This window comes from Coffea eugenioides, chromosome 2 (genome assembly GCF_003713205.1).
Source record: "Coffea eugenioides isolate CCC68of chromosome 2, Ceug_1.0, whole genome shotgun sequence".
Taxonomy (NCBI): domain Eukaryota; kingdom Viridiplantae; phylum Streptophyta; class Magnoliopsida; order Gentianales; family Rubiaceae; genus Coffea; species Coffea eugenioides.
This window is the reverse complement of record NC_040036.1, coordinates 41075558-41083021: the sequence shown is the minus strand read 5'-3', so window position 1 is coordinate 41083021 and position 7464 is coordinate 41075558.

Below are 7464 nucleotides of genomic sequence, written 5' to 3'. Positions count from 1 at the left end.
TGACATTACAAAAAAATTACAAATCCTCCTCCACCTTAAATTACAAATATTTCCTCTATTTCGAAAAATCTAACCGGTGACATAAAAACTGTTTTTGATAGAAGACACCAATCAACATCTTCAATTCCTTCTTCTTCTTTTAATCCAAAATTTATCTATTCTCAATCTGAAAGATTTTCTTCTAATACTCCTCATCAATATATATTTTTCAAGGTCTAAAAGGCAAATCTAATCAAATTTTACTACTTGCATATAAAGAAAAATATTCAAAAAATGATCTTGATGATATTTCTTTAGAATCTAAATATAGGTTTATAATTCACACATTGTCCACAAATTCTTCATTGGATATAAAAGAAATTAGTTGCGAATGTAACAAAGAGTTTTTTCAAACCTGAGAATGAGAATTTTAGAAAATGGTTTTTTGAAAAATATACTCCTGATCAATAAATTCCATTTAAAAATGATTATTATAAATATATAGAATTGACTCAAATAGTTATTCCTTTTGTTCAATGGTTTTATGTTAAAAGTAAAGCAAGACTTGAAAATACTTTTGATTTAAATATTTTAGAATCTTCAATTCCAAAATGGTTAACTTTAGACAAAAAAAAGTTGAGTCTTCTTACCCTTCATTTCAAGGAATTAAAATTAGAAATGAAGATAAATCAATACGTGCCAATCCTCTAATAAGTCAATCAAGAGCCTCTTTAGTCTCAATAGCTAGTCAAGGAAGCTATACAAATCATTTACTAAGATCTAAAATCACAATATTTAATAAAATTAGAAGATAAAATAGATAAACAAAAAGCCCCAATTCTTTCATCCTCTAGCTCATCATTTACTAAATCTCGTCAAACTTCAGCCCTCAAATCTCTTCCAAATTTACCACCGGATGCTTTTCCATCCCTTAGAAATCATAGAAACAAAAAAAAAACATAATGCTAATTATGAATTAATTAGTATTCTTAGATAATACTAATTAATATAAATTTTAATATAAATGTCTTATCTTTATAAGAACAATTTTCTGATACAAATAATCTTGATGATGATACCCAAATGTTGTCTAAATTACAAATTAAAGATGACAATTTTCAAATTGATAGATTAAAAAGGAGAATTCCTGAGAAAAATACTTCTCAATTTTTGCCAAAATATTCTGAAATAAATTTTATTATCAAGGGCCAATTCTTGCAGTTGTCTTGTTAAAAGAATTGGATGGTATTCAAAATTCCTATCAAAATAAAACTATTTATGAATGGAATATAGATGGGATGTCGGAATATCAAATTGATAGAGCATAAATTATAGTATTTTACATGATTTTATGATTAATTATTTATGCCCTACATGTTCAAATTGAATGAAAAACTGCTTAATTGGTGTTATATTTATATCACAGGGAGAAAATTAATGATTGAAGGAAATTGGATGAAAATTGCACCAAGAATTCAAACTTGGGGGGTTGAAACAAAATTTTGAGAATTAGTAGACGATGTACAGTGTTGATCTGCAAACTGGACTGCTCGCTAGTTATCACTAGAAGTTGCAAAGTGAAGATTGAAGCACAATGAGCATTGCCTGATGCATATATCAATTTGAAAACATTTGGCATCCTTTCTTACATACATATATCTTTGAGGGTGTGTGACATACAATATATTTTGATAACCCTACTTCCAGCTCATGGAAGCCCTTCAGCCTAGGGTTGGGGGGCAGCCCCTATTGCCATCTATTGTGACGACCCCACCTCCCCCTAGGGTTTAGCAGACCGCCTGACCAACTCTCTTCAGGACTCACTCACTCATGTCAAGAAAATAGGTTGCAACCTCAGGAGTAAAAGAAATAACAATTCCCAAGTTTGGATCGTACAAATACATTCATTTCTATTTCAAACATCCACACAATCCCAAATATATCAAAAGATATAAGTTCTCAATACATTCAACCCTAATTGAACGACTAGTGCGAGTACAATCGCAAAATTTTCAAAAACTAGACTATGCTAGCCTGTACCAGTCTCACGCCTCGCTTGTACCCCCTGTAAGGAAAACAAAAACTAATAGAGTGAGCTAAACTTCAGTGAGATTCCAAATAATAAGTTGACCATTAATTAAAAGTGAAAGTATCAAAGTGGCAAAGTAGCGAGCATAACAAGTCAAGAAAATGAATAATAACACTTCGTAAAGCCAATCGCTGAATATTGAACATGTCAAATAAAATGATACAGCCGCTATTGCAAAATAGCTCCGCCATAACTTGATCAAGGAGTAGTTGATATTCCGTCAATTTTCAAGTAAAGTAATCAGTCCAGTAGTGCCCTACTTAACACCAATCTCCGTCCACCATTCAACCCTTTTACCGGGCCCGAACGTCCAGATAAACACGTGTGGTAATACTCGAATATACCTATTAGTCGAGAAGATATCACTCCACTCGACAAAACTAGAGACCCAGGGTTCGTTATCTAATCGATCAGGCCCTTGCTGGCTTGACTCGATTAACTAGCCACAGGATTTCTGGAATCCAAACAGGATGCAAATCATATGCATGTATATCAAGTCAATTGCAACTAATGAACAAGAATATATCACATTAGGGCACGTGCGATAAAGTACACCCTTGTCCGACCAAACCAATCAAATATCATCCGACCACATTGGTCAAGCATTGAAATAAGTTCAGGTACAACTCCTTGTTTGGAGTTCAAATCTGCGATAAAACATCATTTAAGAGTTTGAAATCAACTAGGGTTCGAAACTTAAGAGTTTCGTTTAACGACAATCAAGTAAATGAAACTCATTTAGGTAATATTCATATTACTTATCAACTTTAGAAAATTCATACTCGCTCTTTTGGTGTTGCTAAAGAAAAAATTAAAACTTTGGAATTCACATTTAAGTCTAAAAGACGAGAAAAACGTATTTCTATTGGTCGCTACCTTCACCTTTTAAAGGGTACGAGTTTTGGCCAAATTCAGCTCATATACCTCTACTAACGGTAACTTGACTACCATAGACAATCCAAGTTCACTTCGACTTCAAATTGTTGCTCAAGTTTCAAGTTCACTCGCCTAACCCTTGAACTAAAATTTGGGCGGCATGCCCTTTGTATTTCACTATTTTCCAGCCACTTATGACTTCATTATTTTCCTCAACTCAACCCAAAATTCAATACATAAGCAATCTTAACAAAATAGCTCTTCAACTAGGCTCAATATCATCCCAATACAAGTTAATTCTAGCAATAAAACCATTAAGATCAAAGCTGGAAACCAGTTTTAAAGAAAAAATTAGAAGTGGTAGATTTGTCATCCTTCGGTGTTTTGATCATAACTGCAGTTAGGAATATCGGATCAAGGTACATTTTATGGCGTTTCGAAGCTCAGATATAGACCTACATTTATTATGCAGACCTCCAAAGCCAAAACATGCATTTTCATGGTCAAAAATTGAAATCTCAGAGAACACAGAAAACTGTCGGATAAACAGGGCATTTAGGCAGTTAGGGGTATTTTAGTCATTTTACAAGCTAAAGTGCTCCGATTGAGCTGAAATTTGCTGGGTAAAAGCTAACACAAATCCCTGCAACTTTGATGTTTTGAGCAAGAACTAATTTGGTCTTTATCATGGACAAATATGCAGTTCAAGCGGGTTCCAAAAACAGGGCAAAATTACTACCAAATGCTGGAAATTCAACTTAGCGATTAATAACTTCACCAAATCCATATCCTAGATCAATAACATCACTTACTAGGTAAACAACAATAAGCAAAGCTGAACAAAATGCAAACCCTAGCTAATCATTCCACTACACCATCAAAAACTAAATAATTAACCATAGCAAACCAAGAGTAAAAGCTTCTATTCCAAATTTAACAAGATTAAGGAAGAGAAAAGGAAGTTCAAGCCTTATACCTTCCAAAAGCTTCTTGCAAGTGAAAAACAAACCACTTTCTTCCAAAAATTTTATCACACCAAACTTTCCAAACACCAAAAGGCAAGTTTAATCGGTTTGGTTTTGTTGATTTCACTCAAACAAAGATGGATTCAAGGTTGAAGTTGCAAACTTTCTCCTCTTTTTTTCTCTCCTCACTCTTGGCCAACAAGAGACAAATGAAGAAGAAAAGAAGCCAATTTGGTGAAAAGAAGGAAGAAAATTTGTTTAGTCAAAGTTGGTTTGATTTCCACCAAGTGTCGCTTCATGGTTAAATCTCAAAATTTTTCTTTTCTCTCTCTTCTTTTGGTCAAGAATTTTGGCCACTTAAGGGTTAATTAAGGTCTAATTAGCTCAATTAAAAACAAAGAGGAGATTAGGGTAATAAAGTAGTGTTCAAGTGGTGTATTCAGTCGGTAGCAAACGGTGCACGTCGGTTCAAGCCGTTTTTCCCTAACTCGCGCGTACTAATGTTTTAACTTATGAGTCACTAACTTATTATTAGCACTTCTAAACACATACTTTCTCTTATATAAAACTCACTCTTAACCCCCAAATTTAGTACACACTCCTTACCGATTAATCACACTACCAAAATACGCAAAATCCTAGTTTACCCTAACTATAAACGTAAATGAAAAACTCTTAATTCTATTCTTTATTCCAACTATTGTAAGAGTAAATGAGTAGCACAGATATTATGAAGGAATTTAGTCAAAATAAAAGAAAATTTTAAGAAAATATGAGGGATTTTGCCAGTCCTCACATCTACTAAGTCTTTTTCGTCTCTTTTCTCTACTGAATCCCCCTCACCGATTGATATCAAAAAACCAGCAGTGAATAAAGGTGAACCTGCTGTGTTCTTCACACGAGATGACATAAATAAGTTAGCCACCCCTTATGAGTTTTTTGTGGTGGGTAAGTTATCTCATGGTCGGCCAAAATTGGAAGAGATCCGTAGATTCTTTTCTACCTTGGACCTGAAAAATTCAATCACAATAGGTCACTTGGATGCACACCATGTTCTCCTACGTTTTATCCAGGAAGCAGACTTTCTACGTATTTGGACTAGGAGAATATGGCAAATTGGAAGGTACCCGATGAGGGTTTTTTGTTGGACGCTAGATTTTCATGTATACCAGGAGTCTTCATTAGCACTTGTTTGGATATCACTGTCATGCTTGCCTATTCACTTTTTTGACAAACACAGCTTATTGTCAATTGTGAGTGTGATCAGCCAGCCATTGTATGTTGATGCAGCTATTACATCTTTAAATCGACCCAGCATGGCTCATGTATGTGTAGAAGTCGATCTCTTGCATCCTATTCTAGCAAGTTTGGGTAGGTATGGTTGGTGATGTGAATGGGTTTTGGCAGCAAATTGTAGCTGAAAACTTACCGAAGTATTGCGCAAACTGCTGGCACTTGGGTCATGCGAAGGAGGAGTGTAAATCTAATGAGAGTAACACCAATTTTCAACGTTCGAGGTAAGGAAATTGCTAATGCTGATGCTGAGGGTATGAGACAGACATTAGGGGTGGGAAGGGACCAAGGGTAGTGTCTATGCTGGTTGAGCATTTTCGGAAATTATCTATTGGATAGCCTAGTGCGAATCAAGACATTCAGTTGGGGTTAGATACGCAAGTTACCAAACAAACAAATGGTGATCAAATAACTAATCAGGTGGAGTTGGCAGCCCAGGTTTCAGAGAGAACATCGGACAAGTTTGCGGCTGCTATCAAGGGCAATTCAACAGTCACGGTTGTTAAGGATACAAACAATCAACTAGTGAACGGGGCTGGGGTTGTAGGGAGCAAGAGTGATTTCGTTTCTTGTCATAAGGGGGACAAATAGGGTCAGGGAACTCGCGTGCGAGATCTGGACTCAACAATCAGTTTGAATGATCATGTGATGCCACTACTAAGTGATGACAGCCTGTAGTTCACTAATATAACAGTTTTTGGTCTAGAAAATAGTTGCATTAGAGGGAGGATGAGGATGGGTTGGATCCTAGTGTTGAGGAGGAATTTTAGGTGGTGCAATTGCGATCTACTGCAGGTAATTTGTCTCCTAGAAGCTCCAATGGCTTGGCACATAAGCATAACAAGCCGATATCCTCAACCACTAGGATTCTTCATGGTTTCATGGCGGTTAAGGCTGACAAACCAAAAGGTATTCATGCAAAATTTTGGTCAGATAGATAGCTAAGGTCGAAAGCAATCAACTCGCACAATTCTTTCCAAGTCTTATTAAATGATTAATGGCATGTTTTGGAATATTTGAGTCTTCTAAAACTCCAAATTTTAGAAGACTCAAAAAATTGATTTAAATGCATCGAATTCAAATTCTAGCTATTTGTAAGCCTCAGCTTCGGGTGGAGAAGGCTGAGTGTTATCGCTATAGGTTGAATTTTCATGGTTTGTTGAGAAATTCTATGGACTCTATTTGATTATTTTTCCAAGAAAGCTTTATTAGTGTAGTCATTGGCGAAAGTTCCCAACATGTTTCGGTTAGATTTTTCCATATTCATTTGCCATCCCAACTCACTTTATTGTTTGTGCATGCCCAATGTACTGCTGCTGATAGAGAGGAGCTTTGGGCTAGTTTACTAAGAGACAACCCAAAATCACAAAATCAGGTGCATGGCTTGTTGGTGGTGACTATAATGTAATTACGGATGCCCATGAGAAGAGAGAGGGATGCCTTTTCAATCCCTCTGAAGCAATAGATTTTGTACAATTTCTAGGTGATGCAAATCTCATTCATACAGGGTTTTTTGGAGCAAGTTTTACATGGTGTAACAATCAACATAGCTCTACAAGGATTTGGAAATAGTTAGATAGGGTGTTGGTAAATGAGGAGTGCCATGATACGGGGTTAAACTTGTCGGTCTCACATTTAACCCGTGAGCCGTCTGATCATGCCCCTCTCCTCATCTCTGTAGCTACTAGATTGGATAACAAACCACGACCTTTCTGATTTTTAAATGTTTAGACGTTGCGAGAAGATTTTCTACCTGTTATTAGAGATTCTTGGGATCAACCCTGTGACGGGTCTCCTATGTAAATTTTATGTCATAAATTGAAACGGCTTAGGGGAGCCATCTAGTGATGGAACAAGGAGGTGTTTGGAGATATCTTTCAGACAGTCAAGCAGAAAGAAGAGAAGGTGCGGCTTGCGGAGGTTTGAATGGAGAATGATGAGTCGGAGAGAACGCGGGTGGACTTGCACTTAGGTCAAGGTAAGCTGCGCAATGCTTTGTAGGTGGAGGAGCATTTTTGGAAACAGAAAGCTCACGTAAATTGGCTCCAAGACTAGGATAGAAACTCCAAGTTCTTTCACTTGGTGGTGAAAAATAGAGATTGAAATTGGTGATCCATAAAATAAAGAACGAAAGAGGTGAATGAGTTGAGTCTGAGTCGGTGATAGGGAAAGAGGCTGTGCGGTATTTTGAGAAGATGTTCATAGCTCAACAAATGACTCTGTCTCTGGGTTTGTTATAGAATATCCCTAAACTTTTGTCAG